The sequence below is a fragment of the Lichenostomus cassidix genome, chromosome 12 (assembly GCF_008360975.1).
Source record: "Lichenostomus cassidix isolate B80296 chromosome 12, HeHo_3.0, whole genome shotgun sequence".
In the NCBI taxonomy this organism is placed as follows: domain Eukaryota; kingdom Metazoa; phylum Chordata; class Aves; order Passeriformes; family Meliphagidae; genus Lichenostomus; species Lichenostomus cassidix.
The window spans coordinates 2,873,008-2,893,091 of NC_139493.1; the positions used below are offsets into that span (position 1 = coordinate 2,873,008).

Consider the following 20,084-nt stretch of genomic DNA (forward strand, 5'->3'; position numbering starts at 1 on the left):
TGGAAGAGCTGCAGTTTGTGTTTGGCTTTAGCTGGACACTTCAGCCTCCTGCTGGAGCTGACTGCTGCAGCTTTGTCACAACTTGGCATTGGTTTATTCCTGAGGAGCAGCCCTGAACTGCTGAATGGGGCAGAGATTGGCTTTTCTGGCTCTGCCAGACAGCTCAGTGTTTGGAGCTGGTGCTGCTGTCCAGATCTCCTCTCTGCTGCCTCATCAGCTCTGCAGAGTCATTTTTCTTTACCTTATGGAGGTCAGTGTTTGCTCACAGCAGCACAAGTGCCTTGCCTTGGTGATCTCTGCTCAGCCTGTTCTGTTTCAGCATCCCCAAGGGGTATGAGGGGACAGGAGAGGCTGCTGTCCTGTGCTCAGGGCTTGGCTCTGGGCAATTCTGTGCCCCCTGGCACTGCCAGGCTTGCCCAAAGCAGTGCCCAGATCCCCCTGTGCATCCTTCTCAGAATAGTCAGCATGGCTCTGGAGAGGAGGGAGTTTTTCATCTTTTAGTTGAAGATGAAATCAGATGGTTTATCCCCTGATCTGCTGTGCACAGATGTGTTTGCTTTCCAAGAGCTCCAGGGCAGGGCAGGGGTGGATGGAGAGAAGTGCTGGGGTGCCCTGGGCAGTCCCCTGGCTGTGATTTCCTCCTGATCTTCTTCCTTTCCATCCCCTTCTTCCTGTGAGCAGTGCTTGTGTCCTGGCTGTCCTCGGCAGGGTTGGATTCCTGCACACAGCTCTGAGGTTTATGGAGTTAGCTTATCATGGAGACTCAGAAGGCTGGGATTTGCTCTTAGCTTAGCCAGAACTGTAAAGAAATGGAAATGGCACTGTCCCTCCTCCCAGTGGCACTGTCCCTCCTCCCAGTGGCACTGTCTGAGCAGTGTCCCTCCTCCCAGCCCTTCTCTGCACCTATTTCAGGTCACTCCTTCAGCACTGCCAAATGCCACTTTAGTGGCCATGGGGAGTTGGTAGATTGGAGGACCATGAAGAAGTGGAAGGAAAAGCTGCTTTCCCCATTTCCAAAATCCAGCTGGCTTGGTGGGGCAGCACTGCTCAGGAGCCTTGAGCACCCACTGAGGATGTCCATCCTGATTTAGCATTGCTGGATTGCTGTCACTCAGTCCCAGGCAGAGCTGCAGCCAGATGGAATTAGCCAAATTGAGCCTTTCCAGCTGCCTGACCCACTTCCCTCCAAACTGTGCAGAAGGGCTCAGTCCTGACCCACAAATCTCCTGATATTTGGAGCCTGGGCAGGAGTTCAGTGCCAGCATTACCTGTTGGCTTCAATAGCTTGAGTGTTGTTCGTGGGCCTGTGGAACAGCAGGCTGCTGAAACCCGCTGGGGAATCCTGGAGCTGAATTGATTTCCAAACAGATTTTAGCAAGAGCATGCTGGAGATGTAAAAACAAGTTGTCAAACAGTTTGGAGAATGTTATTTTAACCTCTTATTAAGATAGATCAGCAGGTATTCTGCCTCCCTGTAGAAAACCATTTTTCTTATGCTTTGCCTATAAGCAAAAAGACAGTTCTTGTAAGACCTGTGTGCAGTTCAGGGTTGTGAAATAACATCATAGCTGCAGAAAAGGAGATGATGCTGATCTTGCCTTATAAACCCTGACATTCTCTGTCTTTGCAGATAATGTATTTCAAACTGGGCCCCTTATTGCAGTGTCCTATATTGAATTGCTTCTCCTTTATCCAGTGTGAATCTTCATAGTTCATCAAAGAGGAGAATGTGAGAGGATCTAATGGAAAACAGTGGCCCTTGGGTTTTTGTTTATTGAAGTATGATTACATCTGTGGGACTAATGATCCCATGGTCTTTTTGCCCATTTACCTCGGGGAGCAAAAATGTGATTACTGAGCATTAAATATATATATATATATATGTGGAGTTTCAAAATGTCTACCTTATTAGGAGAGGAATTTAAAACACACACTTTTAGCATTGTTACATTTAAATTACTCCAAAGAGCAACTTCAAAGATAAAAACGAGTAAAATATGCAAAACAACATCCAACAGTAAAAATGCAGAACTCAGCTGTGGTGAAGTCCTGAATTAATTCCAAGTGGAACTTGGTGTAAATTCTCATCCTTGCAGGTAGAATCAGGAAATCAGGACTCTCCTGAGTGCTCTGACTGCGCTTGGTAATTTGGGGAGCAATTGCTGGCTGGAATGAGTGAGGATGAGTGTGCTGGGCAGTTTGGTGAACATCTCAGGTGAAAAGCTGAACCCCCATCATATAAGTGTGTAAATACACTTCTCTCCAGCTGGTGAGGCTGCTGGATTTCCTGACCACTTTGTGAATTTTGGGTGCATTTTCCTGCTCCCCTGGAGAGGCAGAAAAGGCTCATTGCACACAGAGCAGTGCCTGGGCTGCTCCAGCCCTGCAGAGCACAGCCAATGCTCTCTGCACCTTCTCAGCATGGTTTACTTTTTCCTGCTGCTCTCTTCTCCCCAGAATATCAGATGTTTTTAAAGGTTCTCCTGAGGATTAACAGGAAAAACCACGTTTGAAGGATGGTTGAAGGGGAAGGAAAGCTGTGAAGAAAGAGAGTTCAAAGAAACGAAACAAGGAGGACTCTGTGTGTAAATGCATAATTTTTTTTTCCTTCAGCAGATGAAAGGGGACATTTCAAACAGCATGTCCAGGGTAACTTGGATTAACTTTCTCTCCTAAAATTCTGACTTCCTGCCACCATAAACTGTGTGTCCTAACACCATGTTTACTGCACTTTATTGATATAGAGAAAACCAAAAATCATTATGAAATTTTTTCCTCCAGCCATTGCAAGCTTTGGCAAAAAAACCCAAAAATCAAACCCACAAACAAAAATCCCAGCCAAAGCACTACTGCAATATAGAGAGACTATTTGGACATTGAAGCCTGGTTCCTGTTCTATCACTTTATGCTAAAATTTGCCAATAGGGAGATTTTTCTTCTAATTCTTTATTCAGCAGTCAATTTTGAGTTTAAAACTAGATCATATTACACATACTTCTTTATGCCAATTCAGGTGTTTTTATTACTTTCATTTTCATTTTTTCATTTTGTTTTCTCAGTCTAATCCAGAAATAAACTGTTAAGCCCTCAGGCACAGCAATGTCGTGTATCAGATTCACAGTTCTCTTTTTTTTTAGTATCAAGTTTAGGAGACTTATGAAATTGGCAAGCATGATTCTTTCTTTATTTTCCAAAGAGCATGGAAACAAACCTTCTGTGCTCTTACTGCAGTGTTGTTGTGATTAAATCAAGCCACAAGGAAAGCAGAAATATCCTCTTCAGCTTTAGTCTTAGGTGAGGAGTTTCTCTATGGGCAGAAGTCCATTTGTAGGGAAAAAAAAATAAATAGCATCGTTTACTACTCTTGTTCAAATTCAGCTTTCATTAAGAGTTACAGCCTTCAGACAGAGCCAGCCTGGATCTTGATGCACAGTGCTTTTGCATATTAATAGTAATTTCCTTTTTGTGCATTATAGATGTGCAGCTGTGCCAGTTGTGACTGTCAGAACTGTTCGGTGGGATGGCTTGGCTGCCAGGATTCATTGCACAGACAGAAAATTTGGGTTGAGGTACTTTACGAGATGAGAAGCCACTCTTAAAGAGTTTCTGCTTCTCTCTGAAGGGTTTGGTGTCACAGGAAATGAATTGTGTGCTGTAGATGTGGGAAATCACTGGAGCCAACATGATCTCCTGACCTGTGAATTGGCAGAATTCAGGCAAAAATTTTATTCAGGCAAAACATCTGAATTGGTATAAAGAGCTACGTATAATATGATCTAGTTTTAAACTCAAATGGACTGCTGAATAAAGAAGAAAAATCTCCCTATTGGCAAATTTTAGCATGAAGTGATAGAACAGGAACCAGGCTTCAATGTCCAAATGGTTTCTCTATATTGCAGTAGTGCTTTGGCTGGGATTTTTGTTTGTGGGTTTGTTCTGTTGAGGTTTTTTGTGGGGGGGGAGTTGTTTGGTTTTTTTTGGGTTTTTTTGTTGTTTGGGGTTTTTTGTTTTGGTTTTTTTTTGGGGGGGGGAGGTTGGGTATTTTTGTTTGTTTGGGGTTTTTTTGTTTTGGTTTTTTTTTTGCCAAGCCTGACTCTTCTCCTGTGGTCAGCACAGGACACAGCACAGTCCAGGCTTGGGAAGGAAGGAATTTTCCTCTCTGAGAAAGGCTGAGAGCTGCCAGCTGGAGGAGCTCAGTGCAGCCCCAGTGTCACCTCTCCTTGTGCCCAGGGTGACTCTCCTTCCCAGGGCAGCCAGTTTAAAACCACAGTTTTAATCCATTTTAATTAGGGGAGGGAATCAACAGCCTCCTTCATGAGGATCTGTGTGTTGTGGTTAGCTAAATATAAACCTGGGGAAGCCCAAAGATCTTCACTGGCATCATGGCTTTTCTCCCAGTCCATGAATTTCCAAGAGTCTGGATTTCCATGGTGGGTGTGCTCTTATCAGCAGCAATATTGAATTCAAATTCTTTTTGAAGAGAGACCTTTAATAGCTTTTGAAGAGTCTCCTTGGTTTCTGCTTTATCTTCCAAGCTGCAGAAAACCCCTTTTGAAAACCCTGCTGCAGATACTGTCTAACCTTAGAGCTGAATCCTCACCTTCAGACAATTAATGCTTCATTTCAACTAGACAAACGCTGCCTTTATCTCCATTAATTAAGCTTATTGCAGATTTGATGGCGTTTGAATGGGGAAATGTTGGCTTGTGGCAATTCTGATTTTTACATAAATTACCAAGAAGGAATTTTTCAGGCGGTTTATCTTGCAATAAAATTGTGTCACTGCAAATATTACTGAGCGTGAAGGCTGTGCATTTGTACTTACACAGTTCTTCTGCCTACTGCAGTTTAAAGTGCAATAGCATTGAGCAAGTAATTCCAATCTATTTCTTGTAAAAGATTCTGGTGCTGAGGCACATTGAATAGTAATCCCTACTGGAATACTTACTCCAATCCACATGCAAAGTATTAATTTAATAGGAACTGGGATAACTCCCAGTGCCTTAGGACTTCTGTTTGTTTAATTTGTTGGTAGATAGATCTTTGCCTGGTATTTTGATTATAGCCACTTATTTGCTGTGTGACTTTGGCCTTTTGTCCCAGACATTTTGGAAAAAGTGACTTTTGAAGATTCTGAGTTTTCCCTGATTTCCCTTAGCATGAAGCCTTGTGACAAGGACAGCACAGGAGCTCTCATTGGGTGTTTTTTGGGTTTTAGTGTGAGCCAACACTGTCAAAGCTTCAGAAGAAGTGAGATTATTGTAAATTATTGCAAGACCCTTGGCTTCCAACCTTTCCAGCCCTTTACTTGGGAAGCTCAGGACAGTGTGGAGTTAAAAAAATAAAGAGGTTGTGACTGACAGTTGAAAAACAGGGAAGGTGCACTGGGTTGAAATCTAAAGCTGAGTAATTTGGCAGATGTTCAGGAAACCAGCAGAACTGAGAATAATTCAGTTTGTATTTAAAACCAGCTCTTCAGTAGAAACTGTTCTGATTTTTGTTGTCGTTCCTAATGATCATGTTCAAAATGAATGCTTTAGGTTTTTAATTTTTGGTGATTTTAAATATGTGGCTGCCAGTGCCTCGGACAAAAGCTTTGTTTGTGCCATAATTAACCTCTCAGCTTTTCTGTGTAATAACAAATGTGCTAATAGTAGCCTTTAGCTTTTCCAATCCAGGATGTGCATATCAGCAGTGAGATTTCAGGGATCAGTGTTCATCAGGGATTAGAACAGAATTTACACACAGTTTTTTCAGTTAAAAAAAAAAATAACACAACACTGTGAAGTAGAAAGCTTAACCTCGACCATATTTACTCTACGTGTTTGAAAACCTAAGCGAATAAAAGCTCATTTATATTCTTGTCTGATTAGCACAATCAGAACTTATTGATGCTAAAACGAGCTGAATTTCCATAACTATAAACAGAATATTAAAATACAGTTGACTAGCAGAGCATGATGTTTTCTCCCTCCTTGGGTGGAACATGGAGTTATGACTTTCTGGGTGACTTTTTGGGAGTCTTTTAAGAAAGTCAGAGGCATTTCAAAGCCAGGCTTTTGGGCAGGAAAGCAGAATTCTTTCTAGGCAAGTGTTTGCTGCCTGGGAATGGAAGGCAGAAGGTGAAATGTGGTAAGTGTGTTTGTGCCTGGCTGTCCTTGATTTCTGCATAGTTGGGGGTCAGATGTGCAGGAGCTGAGTGGAGAATCATTTGGCTGTAAAATCACTTTATTTGAAGCAGCCACTAAGAGTGTTTATAGTATTGTACTCAGTAGATGGGACCAGAAAGCCTTAGTGCAGAAGGGAGGTGTGGAGTGACTTTGTGCAGTGAGATAAATGAGGGAATTCCATGTGATATAAATGAGGGAATTCCATACTGGAGCCAGCTGGGTGTTTCCCTGTGGTGTCAAATGAGAATGGCAGAGTGGGTTGGGTTGGGAGAGACCTTGCAGATCATCCAGTTCCACTCCCTGGAGCACAGGAACATGGAATAGCCTAATGTAAAGAGTTTTGGGGAGACCTGGGTTTGACTGTGGTGGCTGGGAGCTTCTGCAGGTGACTGAAATTTCCATTCAGATTGCCAGGAAAAGCCCTGATGACACTTGGGAAGTTTCTGTGTGCTCCCAAGGGTGAAAAGAGTCCCCAAGCTGAGACTTGCCACATTACCCTAAATACACATCAGGGTTTATTCCCATCCCATAAGTGCCATTTTATTAAAAAAATAACGTGAGGAATTAGCATCACTTTAGTTGAGTAGAAACAACAGATCAGGATGTCAGGATTCTGTTCCAAATAAGCAGAAATTTTTGCAACTCCAGAGCTGCCACTCCACCCTCCCAGACTGAGCTGCACCTGCTTTGCAAAATAATTTGGTGCCACTGGAGGTGCCCTGAGTGCAGCAAGAAGCAAAGGAAAACACAACATTGCCTTGCCTTTGGCAGTTGTTGTGCAACGAGAACTTCAACATGGCTTAAACCTGAATTAAAAATAGCTTCATTTGCATAGTCAAGGGTAATTAGTGTATATTTTATCCTGATTCCTCGTGCAGCTATTTATAACTGAAAGCAATGCAGAGAATCTCAGAGAGTTGGATTCTGTTAAGGATTCTCCTGTAGCTCAGAGGTGGACATGGAGATATCACTCTCAATAAACACCTGAATGGCAAATTTGGATATTGGAGATAATGGGGAATAGATAAGGTGCAAATAAGAATTCCTCTTCCCAAGCTGTGCTGCATGTCCAGGAAATGTTTTTAGCTCATCCATTCCAGATTATTTCCAGGCTTTATGTTGCCAGAGATCATCTAATGGTAGAGACTTTGTGAATTAGGTATTTTAAGGTGTCATCCCATTGCTCATTTTTGAGATTTGCCATGTAGGGAGATGATATTGCCTTTTATTTAATGAGTCAGGGCAGCTCTGCGGGTGTGCAATGGACAGAAAGACATCTTCCCTACTCTTCAAAAAGAGAAGAAATATCCTGTATCAACAACTTGAAAATAGTTGAGATTCATTCCTTCCCACGATGTTTTGTGCTGGCTGGGAAGTGATTCCAGCAAGCACTGATAAGAGACAGTGGGTTTTGAGATAAACTCCTGACAGTAATGGTGCCTTGAATTTTTGGGGAGAGGAGGTGTGTGACAGTTCCTTCAGAAATTACAAGAATTGCCCTTGATTGCTGCTGTAGAAAAACCCTAAATCTGAATTTGCTTACTAGCCTTTGTAAAGCTTTATTGTAGAGCACAGACTGTAGTTACAAGTAAGACAATTCCATGCCTGAATCTGTTTTTTTATACATAATTCACCTATAAAATGTAAAGATTCATCTCAAATTTCACATTTACATCCATGGCATTGCTGCAGAGGGGACATAGTTCAGCTTTTGCAGGAGTTTGCCAAGTGAGTGACAGCAGCGAGCAACATATTGGAAAATATTACTTCTAATTCATTTTTTAAAGTTTTTTGAATCTTAACATGAAATACTGTATTCTGCAAAAGAGATTCTGAGGAGAAAATGAAATTACATGAAAGCGTAGAGGAAATGAGGGAGAAAAAAGCAGTTGTTTCAGATCATAACCTCATTGGTTGGGGTGACAGTTTCAATTCCATTTGAGTTCTCTCCAGTTCTCATCCTTTTTATGTTGGATTAAGTAACAGTTTTTGTCTTCTTATTCCCATAGCAACCTTATCTCTCTTTATTTTTTTGATGTAAATCTGCTTGTCTCTGACTATCTTTCAAAGCTGGTGAGGGAGAGGAGTGTGGCAAGGAGAGAGCAGAGACTTTCTGGCATGGAAAATAAGGGAAAGAATATTTTGGAGCAAAACAGAGCTAAAAAGAATATTTTTTTTTCCTCCCAAAGCTATTTAGGACATCATTTTCCTCTAGCTTTTTGAAACTTCAGTGCTGTTTTAGGATGTTGTGTGAGCTTAACTCCTTTAAAAAGTTTAGCTTTGCTTTGTCTCTCCACATCTTTTCCTCATCTTAAATATCTCCTATTAAATTTCATATGTCATAATTTCTCATATTAAATATTTGACTTGATTGGGCTTTGATTGATGTAAGATGTGCTTATATCTTATAAAAGTGTTTGAAGTGCACTGGAGTCAATGGACACCAATATGATTTTAGGTTTTTAGACTTTATGACTAAATTCTGAAGTCTTTTTAACAGGAGCCCTTTGAAGTGTTGGCTTCATTTCCATAGGTGTGAAAGTATATATAAATAATTAACAAATATGGCATTTCCTGCACAGCTCCCATCGCCTGGTAAAGCTCTAAAAGGAAAATTTTTTAATTTCTTTTGTGTGAGTTTGGTTTCAAGGTTTTTTTAAGAAGGATGGTGACATTCATTAGGATTTTTCCATTGCAGGATAGTGCTTAAAACTCCAGAATATGGATTATTTGGGAAAGCAGAGCTTTTATTCACTGAAAAAAATCAAAGCAAATCCTTGCTGAGGAAAGTATTTCAGCCTGGATTTGTTTGTCAGAATTACCCTAATGGGGTCTTGTTAGCCCATTTAACATGCTACAGATAATATGAAGATAATACTTAAAAATGTTTACATTACATTAATACCCCATTAAGGCCCTGATCTAAAGCCCATTGAAGTTAATAGGAATGTTCAGTAGGAATTGGATGCTTTGATCTTTCAGCTGTAGTTCTTGCAAGTTAAAAAAATCAAAAATTAAAATCATTTCAGTCAACAGAAACACATCTGTGCTGTGTCATGACCCTCCCATCATGGCTCACTAAACTAGTGGGTTTGGAGCATCCTCAAACTGAAATAAAGATTCAGAATATCACTTTGGAACGTGTTTTACAGCACCAGGGTTTGATGTAGAAGAAAGACTGTTGCTAAGAGGTGTTTAATGAGGACTTGAAATCAGGAAAGCTTGGCTGGGTAGCTGAGAGTGTTTGACTTTGTCATTTGGTAGATGTAGAGTTTGGTTTTATTTTTTCTTCTTTTTTGAGATGTAGAGTGCCCTTGGCATGGTTTTAGACAACATTATGTTATTTGAAGAACAACACCTTCAATAATTTTGTTTTGAGATGCCTTGGAAGATGTGGATTTAGGGATGTGGTTCAGTGGGATTTGGCAGTGCTGGGGAATGGTTGGACTCAATCTTGGAGATCTTTTCCAACCTAAATGCTCCTCTCTTTCTATAACAAGCACAAGTGTCTTGTGATGCACAGAATTACTCTGACATTCAGTGAATTTATAAATAAATATACAGGAAAGTTTGACTGAAGTAACCCATGGCTGCAGCCCAATAAATGTGGAGAGATTGCAAATAACGATTTAAATGTCTTCACTGGGTATCATCTTACTTTAAATACTCTTTTTCAGAGCTCCAGTTTGCTGCCAACCTTCGTATTTTGCTTTGTGATGTTTACTGCAAGGCAAAGTGGGTGTCTTAAAACTGAAGCAAAGGAACTTAGAGAGCTGCTCCTATTACACTGCGTTGCTCTGTCATGATTTTTGTATTGATTATGTATTTATGTCTTGTTTCTCATCCAGTGTGGCACTGAGTAGTCACAGAGAGCACAGGCTGGGAGTTGTGGGGAGTCTCATCTAATAACCAAGGAAATTCTCTGTATTTGTGAGAAGAGATGCAGCACCTGATTTTATTTTCCTGTTATTGCCTCTCTCAGCCCCGTGCAGCGAGACAGCTTCTCTTTTTCTTTTTATGAAACTGTATTTTTCCAGCCCATGCCTTTTTATTAAATCGCAGTTAACGATATACTTTTGAGGATTACATCACCCTGCAAGGAGCAATTTGGCTTAGGCTGGGATCAGTGTGCACAAGGAGCATCTGTCACCTAATAGATACCAGCAAAAAGATTGGAGGTGCCCCTGTGTTTTGGGTCTTTTCTCCTTCTGTACATGTCTCAATCTATTAATCTCTCCTCAGCAACACTGGGATTGTATTTGTTTTTACAAATGCACTAGCAGAACTCAGGTATTTCTCAGGAGCTGATTTTTTTTCCCCACTCCTGATGCTGAATTTATTAATCTGCGCTGCTGCTCAGGTGTAATCCCTTGTTCAGCCCCATTTATTCATCCACTGAAGGATGTGCACATTGGTCCATCATGCTGTATTAAAGGTTTGCCTCCTCCTGCCACAGCTGTCATCTCTTTGACCTCTCAGTAAACTAACAGCCTTCCACAGAATTTTGCTTTCATTCGAGTGTAATGCCATTACTGGGGAGGCAGACAGAATGCAATTCTCTGCAGATCTTGTCTCGTTCCCTTCTCTTCCAGGGAGGTTAATGTGCTCAAATGATCCCTGGATTTTCCTTTTTGCTCTCTTGCTGCAAGAAGAGCAAAAAAATAGAGTGCTCCTGGATAATTAGGTTAGATTTTGGGGGATGAGCAGACTGGGAAGATGAACTCACCAGTTGGGTAGAACTCTCTTCACCACTTGTTTTTCAAATGCCTTCATTTGTTTCCTTAGCACTTCTTATTTCTCCAGCTTTTTGACAAAAATGTTATACAGATGTTTTTATTTAATGGAAATAACCAAGTCAAAACCTCTTCACCCAAAACAAGCCAAGCCAGGTTTAAATATTAATGAGGTGTGGGAATCACTGAAGTCTGAAGTTGAACCAGCTTTGTCCACAGCCATTTGTCCTTTACAAGTGACACCATTTCAGAAAAAGCCCAGCCAGCCCCTCAGCCTGCCTGCAGTGTCACTGCTTTGCTGGCAGTGTGCTCCTTGTGCTCCTGATTTTGGGAGGGACAGGATGGTCTGAAATGAGCCTGGGGACATCGATTCCAGCCTGAGTCACATCCTCAGTGCAGCTTCCCTTTATGAACTTCCACTGTCATTGTCACATCTAATGACTTGGAATTACATTGATTGCCCCTACTGTACGTCCTGCTATTTTACCCACTAATTAAGTTAAAAAATCCAATGAGTCAGTGATTTATTGGGTGGAGAGGCTGGTTCTGCACTGCCACGGTTTCTCATCTGCTGGCTGAACTCGTGTGTGATTTGCCAGAGGCTTCCCTGGCTATCAAATGGGTGTGTGATGTGATGCTTTTGATTTTTAATAATCTGATGTTAACAGTAGTGTTTTGCATTTCCTTATCAGTTGTTAACACTCCTTTGCATTCGGCTGGTTTTGTACCTCTGATTTCTTACTACATCTCTCTTTCTGATTTTATTTCAGATTCTTTTCAGAAGAATTTTTCTTCTTTGTTGTTTAACAAAATGTAGCATTTTTCTCCTTAGTGTTTCCTAACTTCAGCTCTCAGTAACATATGCTACTCTTACTTTTTCATCTTTTCGTATAACTGTTTTTTGCTTCCATTTAGAAGTAACTTTGGCTTCTCTTTAAGCCAATTACACCTCACCCATCCCTTATTTTTCTTTCCCCTGTCTTTCCTGATGGGGATTCAGTGGAATTACTCTGACTTCTCCAGGAAATCGTTTTGCCTCATAATAAATCCTTCTTTAGTGGAAGAAAAAGAACTTTCCAAGAGATTGCAGGTCTGAGCTTTGTAGCTAAACTTGTGGTTCCTAACCATCCTTCCAGATTTTGGTATTTACTGATATCACAGCCAGGGTGGAGTTGATTTCTCCCATCCCAGAGTCCGTGGAGAGGCTGGGAAAGGCTGCTGTGTTCAGGCTGGGAGCAGGCAGGTGGGCACAGTGTGTCCTGGTGTGCCACACACCCTGAGTGCCATCGATCTGTCACTGCCCAAGGTCACCCAGCAGGTCGAGGTGCTCAGTTCTGATCACAAACCATCACTTTGGGTAATGAAGGTGATTTATTCCAAGTCATGCTTGTGAGGATCTCCTGTTCTTCCTCCAGACTCTGCAGTATCAGATCCCAGCTGGGTCTGAGCCACACCAAATGCAGTTTTGTCATCTATTTACCCCTTTGGTTAATTGGCTAACGATTACTGTTCTGCCTTCATAAAGCAAAACATGGGATTTGTTATCTGCTGGGGGATTATACTGATTGGGTTTTAAATGGCTCTCTGTTACATCTGGGTCAGAGCAATGATGAATATTGAAAGAGAGGTTTTGTAACCAGGCTGGAGCTCCAGCACGTGCCCTGAAAAGGCTGGTGGGGTTTTGGAGAGGCTGGGAGGGGCAGAAGTGGATGTGTGACAGAGCAAGTGGAGTTTGGGTTTGATTGCAGTTTGGGGAGGATTTGTCACCCTGGTGGGGCTGAGCAGGCGGGGCTGGTCAGTGGCAGGAGCAGGGCTTTGGTGAGATGGAAGGGTGCTGACAGTGCTTCAGACTGGAGACAGTGAGCTGTGCCAGAGCTGTTCATGTCTCTCCCTGCTGAGGGGTCAGAAGGAGCTGTTGGATTGTCCCTGCTGGTTTCAAGGTATCCCAGCACAGTTTTGTGGGTAACCCTGGTGGTGACTGATGCCTGATGGTTTTTTGCCTTTTCTTTTTGTACATTTTTATAGCCTTTCCCTTTCCTTGTGCCCTTCACAAAGGTTCCCTAGCCCTACATGTTTATAATCATTTTACTCTGATATTTAGCTTAGTTTGGCTGTTCTCTCTTAAAACATCCCTACTATCTCAAAACTAGAGGTTCCAGCCTTGGACAGAGCCTCCTCTCTGGAATATGTTTTTGTAAACTAGACTGTGGCCTCTTTTGGGGAGGGATAACTAGAATATGGGGACAATTGCTTCATTTGTTAAGTTTCTTATAGGGGGATTTTAGGTAGATATGCTGATTTGTGAGGTCCATAAATTGTGTGCTTGTTGTACACAGTGTGCTCTCGGTGTGTTTCCACCTTTGACAAGTTGAGCACCAAGGATCCTATTAAAACCAAGGTAATACCCTTTTTTCCCCCTAAACTGCTGTTTCTGATTATTTTTACCAGCTTTAAGGCATCATGACCCTTCCCCACTGTGCAGTGACTGACCTGGGCTTGTCATTCTGACCTGAGTGTGTCTGGCTGCAGCCTTTGGCGTGTCCTGCTCTGGGCAATGCCACCAGGATGGAGTGCTGTGACAAGTGATGGGCAGGCAGATGGGAGCATCCCCCCAGACCTGCTGATGGCATCTCCCAAATCTGCTCCCAAACCCCTTCACCCAACACCCCAGAGCCTGTGCTGGCTGCTGGGAGCCTGCTGAGGACAAGCACAGGTGTAAAAAAGCTGCTTACACACCTCCAGATCCCTAGAACAGCAGCCACAGGTCTGTCTGGGTGTTTTGGAACAACTGCAAGTCACCTCTGCTCCTCTGCTTGCCCCAAACATCCCAGCAGAGCCCAGAGCCAGCCAGAGCTGTGTGCTCAGAGCCTGCAGCTCACCCTTCACACCTTCCACTGAGCACTCAGCCTCTCCACAACTAATTAAACACACTCAGCAGCACTGCAGAGGTTCCCAGGTAAGACAGGAGAGTGGCTGCTTTAGGAGCAGGAAGCTCTGGTGTGAACCATCAGTGCTCAAATCTCACTGATGGGGCTTTTCCCTCTGCCAATAGTTGTGGAATTAGGCAACCCTAATTCTGGCATTTTCTACCTCCAAATAATTGAGTTTGCAGCCTCGGTGTGCTCTTTTAATTTTATTAGGGACTAGAGAGTTATATGTGTGTGCAATGCTGAATTAGGTTTTCTGCTTTTCATTAATTAATTACCAGCTCGTGCTTGTGCCCAGGTTGGATGTGTGACTTCACTGGGAAACTTCATCATTTAGCTTTCATCTTCAGCACTGAAGAAATGATTCTGCCTCGTGGACTGTAACCATGGCCTGTCTCCTAGAGATAAAGCTGTAATTTTCATTCTTGGGTTTTTCTGCAAACCTGGCAAATAATTATTGTTTTAAACATCTCCGCTGCCCACATCACAATAACATGAGGGTTCTTTCATTTTTTCTGCCTTATCTGCCACAGAAAATGCCCATTTTGCTTGTCAGCTGCAAATGACATCAGGGAAAGAAATGCCTTTCACTGCATTCCTGCTCGCTGAAGTCTGTAAGGAAATAACTCCAGACCATCTGCTTTAGCCACTTCTTGCTGCTGTGAAGGAAGTGAACAAAATCTCCTCTGGTTTGCTTTGATGTTCTCCTGAACATCCATTAAGCTACAACTCCAGCGTTGCTGTACAGTGCTGGGATAGAAATAGATCATTTCTCTTATCTCTGCTGTCCTTCTGAGCCTGTTAATGTAGAATAATCCCAGCGAGTAACCGGAGAGGTTTACAGTCAGAAATGTTTGCAGCAATTTGGCAGAATGTGTTTTATGCTGTGGTGACATCCCTGGGCTCACTCACATCCTGCTGGGGTTGGAGAGGAGCACATTACATCCCTGATGCAGAAATGGGAGGTTTGAGCTTCTCAGGAGCAATTAATGTCAGTGCCAAGTGCTGTGCTCAGGATGCTGAGGCTGAGGTACTTTATTTGTCAAAAGGGAGAATTCACCCACCTCTTCCTTCCAATTGTGATGTGAGTAGTTAATACATGAAATTACTCTTCTTCCTCTGCATGAACCAGGAAAATGTGCTCTGAAAATGTATCACTTTTGTTTCTGCCTCTGTCTTTCTCATCTCTGCTTCAATAATAGAATTAGAAGTTTCAATTTCTTCTAAAGTCCTCTGCAAATATTATTTTTGTTACAGCATTAATCTATCCTTGCACCTTATCCTCTGTACAGCTTACTTCAAGTGGGTTATTGAATTCAGTTCTGTAGAAATAGTCACCTTCTCCAGGTTCCTGTGAATTTCTTTTATTAGAGTTGAGGTATAACATACCTGAGGTTGAGAAACATTAAGCAGGAGAATTATTAAAATAAATACTAAAACCAAAAGTCTGTTAGTGTTTAATGTGCCCAGTTAGAAACACTGAACAGCAGGTGGAACTGGAAATAAAACCCACATCCCAGGAATCCTTTCTGGTGACGAAATATTAGTAATATTTATAGCAGAATCTGTCCATTTCTCTGTGGCATCTTTGGAAACATAAAGGAGTGAAGTCAGTGGCAGGAAAAAAAAAATCCAATTGTCATCAGCATGTTCCCAGTGCTTTAAAACAGAGCTGTTGTAGGATGGTTTTCATTGATTTATTTATTGAGGAAAGGCTTTTTGGGAATGCTGCTGCATATTTAATAAATAAACAAACCTTCAGATAATGAGAGCTGGGTCTGGCAGAGCTTTAGCCATCTGTTTAACTATTAAAATGTGAATATCCTGGTGGTGTTCAGCACTAAACCTGCTTTGTGGTTTCGAGGGCTGGTGCTTGGTAAGGCTGTCAGGATATTCTTAGGGTTTGTTTTGGGAAAGTGTTGGGGGAAGAAATAATCTGTGTTGCATCTGAGAAGTTGACTGTGGGATAATTTCCTTGAGCAAACATCCTTCCCTCCTGAGATATTTCTCCAATTGCTTGAATTGCTTTGTTCAGTGCTGTGTTTGCCTGGAGTTGAGTGGTAATTCCCAGATAATACGAATTTATGAAAGGCATATTTTTGGAAATACCTATTGGTGGAGAACATTTTTCTTTCAAAACATGCATTTCCCTAGTAATGCTGTTAGGGTTTAGTTTGGTTTTTTTTCCCAGTCCTTTCAGTGCATTTTTGCCAGTGCAAAGCATGTTTTAGAAGAAAATACTCCTTGCTTATCAGATGTTGGCTCAACTTTTATACTATTAATATACTTCTACTGTTTTATTTTTTTTTTCCTTGCTGTCTCTGGTCTCTTCCCTGAAATCATCCTTCATCCCTCTCTGTCCATCTTTCCCCTCCTTATTGCAAACTCTTCTCCCTCTTCCCATGCTGGCATCTCCTGTTCACCACACTCTGATGCATCTGTGCCACTTTATTTTTAGCTTTTCCTACTTGTGTTTCTAGAACACAGACTTTTGAATTATTCTCCTTTAATTGCTATAAGAGCATTTAATTCTCTCTCGTTTGATTTTATGCTGTACCTCAAGTTGATTTACAGGGAGGGGAAGAGTTTCAAAGATTTGTAAGGTTGTTTTTTTTTTTTTTTGGTGCTGTTCTCTGCAGCCTGTTCATCCCAGCAGGATTCATCAGTGAGAAATTCAGAATTTCCTGGGATGGAAACAACCTGCAGGCTCTGCTCACTCCCTACTCCTTCTGCACTGAGGTTTGCTGCAGTGGGTTGGGGTTAACAGGTCGTGTATCCCAAATATCCTGGTGAAAATTAGTTATACAAATAATAAATTAATTATTCAGTTCTGGGTGTCTGTCTAAAGAAATGCAAAATTCCTGATCACAGCAAAGCCTTGGAATAGCCAAATTTGGGGTATGGGGTGATGGGGAAGAAAGTTTGCTCAAGCAGGCAGGTGAGGTAGGGAGGTGTTGAAGTGTCTTGGGTTTTTTGGTTTTGTTTTGTTTGTTTGGGGGGTTTTGGGGGTTTTTTGTTGGTTTTTTGGGGGGGGAGGGTTTGGGCTTTTCTTGTTTGCTTGCTTTTTAAAGAAGCAAATGAGTGTTCCTCTGTTTTCTGCAGAAGTTCTCATTACCAGCACAGCTATTACAACGTGCCGAGGCTGTTATTTGCCCTTAAGAGCCGAGAGTGTGGAATTTCCTTTCTGGTTAATAATGTGACTTTTAGCAGGGCGAGTGGGCTGTGAATTAGTGCTTCATTAGGGGCTGGCATCAAACAGAGTCCCCACTCCAGAATTACCTACTCAAGAAAACAGCTTAGATTTGGTTGTCTGACTCATTTAGGCACTTGAACATCCTACCCATGCAGAATTATACCTAAAGTGTGTTTAACAAGTTCTGCTCCCTTGAATAACAATGAGCCTGATGGAGCAATACAATAAATATTTTTCTGGCTATTAAGGGACAATTATGTTTGTAGAGTTCGGATACTTGTTCTGCAGTTTTCAAAACATGGTAGAATTACAAATAAACATGTGTTGACACTAAAGAGCAATTGATATCGGTGTAATAAGATGCTTGGGAGTTGCTGGACTTGGAAACCTGAATTAAAAAAAAAAAGAAACAGGGAGGAAACTGAATCCTGCTGCTCTCACAGTGAATGTGTTTTGTGCATTGTGTTAAAAAAAAAAAAATAGAAGTTGGTGTAATTCCTGGCAGTGTCTGTGAATCTGATGAAGTTCCTGTATACAGAAATGTGTCTGGGGCTGAAATATCACATGGGTTTCTTGACAATATACGACATAACTCAGCGTCACCACCAGCCAGCAGTTGTGAGTCTGGAGCAGCTTTGTCATCAGAAATTCTCTGCATTTTTCATGGCGTGATGTTGTGTGTCTTTTCCAAGCATGGCTGTAGGATTTGATGTGATTTTGCCCCATCCATTCCCTTCCCATTACAGGAGAACACAGAAACCAGAGCTGTTTGGGTGGCTCTGCAGATAAATTCATTTTTATACTTTTATAAAAATGTCACAGTTTTCAGTCTGTTTTACCTCCCCCAGGTGCTTCAGGTCATGTTTTTCCCCTCGAGAATCCCCAAATCCGTGTATTTTAATGGTCCTGGGTTTCACAAGAGTGTTCAAATGCTGCTGTTCTGATGCATAAAGCAGCTGGTCAGGTTTGATACTCAAACTTCTGTCCCTCTGAATTTTGGAATCTTTCTCAGCAACTTCAAGTCTTAGTGCTTGAGACTGAAAACTTGGTTTATTGGGCAGAAGGAGAGAACCCAGTGGAATATTCAGTTTTCATATCCCTGTTTGTATGGGCAGGAACTCGTTTTGTTGTGCTCACTTTGGGCAGAATCAAAGACTTTTCCACAGAGCTGAATTGCCCCTTTTTTGGCTCCATTTTACTGCAATGGAATGTGTATTTCAGTTGATACAACTTTATGGACTTGGTACTATAGCAATGAGGCAAATATATGTATTAGCAGGGGAAAGGAGAAGAAAATGCTGTTTCAGGAGTCAGAAAGCCTCAGTTGCTAATTTTAAACTTTCTTCTATATGGCAAACTATAAACAGGCAATAAAAGCACTTAATTGGCAAATTACAGAGTTTTAGATTGGTTTTTAAGTTGGAGGGGTTTCTTTTCCTTGTAGTCAGTATTTTTTGTGACATCTTTAACAAAATATTTTCAGTGTCAGGATTAGAGTCTTTGCCTGGTGGGGTTAAGTAATTAAGTTGTTAATTTTGTCCATGAATAGTTGCATTTTAGATGAAATGGGATTGTGAGTGAGGTGGAATAAATGCAAGAAATAAAAAGATGAAGTCAGGAGACACTAATGAAAGCAGTCTGGTGACCAGTTTGAGTTTTAAAAACCTGATGATGAATAAAGCCAATCTTCAGTTCAGCAGATAAAATGCAGAAATACTTGGTGTGCTTCTGCCCTTCTCTTTCAGAGTGAACAATGGGATATTGTCATCCCATGGGTGCTGAAAGGGAGTCCTGCTCTGACTCATCTCTCCTCAGAACCATCCTGAGCTCTGCTCTTTGGTTCCAGTTATATTTTATCTATTGAGACGTTCCAGCAGGATAAGAGCCTCAGATTTCAGGGCTGCAGTTCAATCTGTGAAAATAAACAAGCTTTGCTGTTATTAGTGCACCTTTTAGGGGATTTTACTTACCCTGTCAGTTTGCTGAGGATTTCCCATCCCTTCCCCATGAGTTCATGCAATAACAAGTTTTTTTAAGAAGCTACAGCTCTGCTCCCTGGTGTTACTGTGCTTGGGATGGTGGCTTTATTAAAAAAAAGGAAAAAAAAAAAAGCAAAGAAGCCCAAGGATAAACAATCACTCTTGATATAATTCCAACCATTGGAAGCTTTGACCTGCAGTCCTGTGAATATGCTGCAGGAGCAGCTGAAAATCAGAGCAGCATCTTGTTTATGAGCAGCCAGTGCTCTCCAAGGTCAGGGATTTGGACTTCATTGTGTAATGCTAATAAAGAGCCCTGCTCCTGGTTTGCATGTTGATTTTGCATTGTGTTCAGAGCAGTGCCAGACAACGTGTAAAGAGAATACAGAAGTATATGGAGGAATGAAGTGATGATGGTTTTTGCAGCTGTGTGATGAGTCTGGTGCTTGAGCTGCTCTGGCAGGTGGGATGGGGAGCTTGCTGCTAATTGGTGAAAAATGATTATTTATTGTAGGGTGGCTCATACTCTCCATTTTTGGATGGATTTGCGTCGCTCCTTGTTTCCCCAAAAACTGTTCCCTGGTGATAACAACCTTCACCTGCAATCAGTGAGGAACAATTTCTGCTGTAACACTGCAAGAGATCAACCTGCAGGGTCCCTGTGGGATAATGGGGTTGTGCCTTGCAAACCCTTCAGCATCCCCCAGAGCTCTTCCCAAGGTGCTGCCAGCCCATCCCAATCCTGTCCATACCCATTGTTGGGCAATAAATGAGCACCTGGGCTGAAAAAGCACTGCAAACCCATTTGGGTTAGGGAAATTGTGTTTGTTAACATTTATGACTTGTGATGGTTGTGATGTAAAAGGGGAAAATGTGGTATAAGTTAATTTAATGTGTAAAATATAAATTTTATCTCTGAGTGAAACCAGTTTGGCTGTGGTTGTGTTTGTGACTCCTACATCATGTCCAGCAAAAGCATCTGAATTTATTCTGAGGATACCTGTGTGGAAATTCACTTGGAAAGCTGAAAACAGCCCTTGGAAGGAACATTGCTGTGAACTTCATGTGCACTAATAAAGGAT

The 20,084-nt window shown here is 41.7% G+C and overlaps 1 protein-coding gene across 1 annotated transcript in view; it reads left to right on the top strand.

Annotated features, from left to right (window-relative positions):
- Positions 1-20,084, top strand: part of CNTN3 (contactin 3) — an 89,266-nt gene that overhangs the window by 22,884 nt on the left and 46,298 nt on the right. The gene's annotated exons all lie outside the window — the stretch shown is intronic.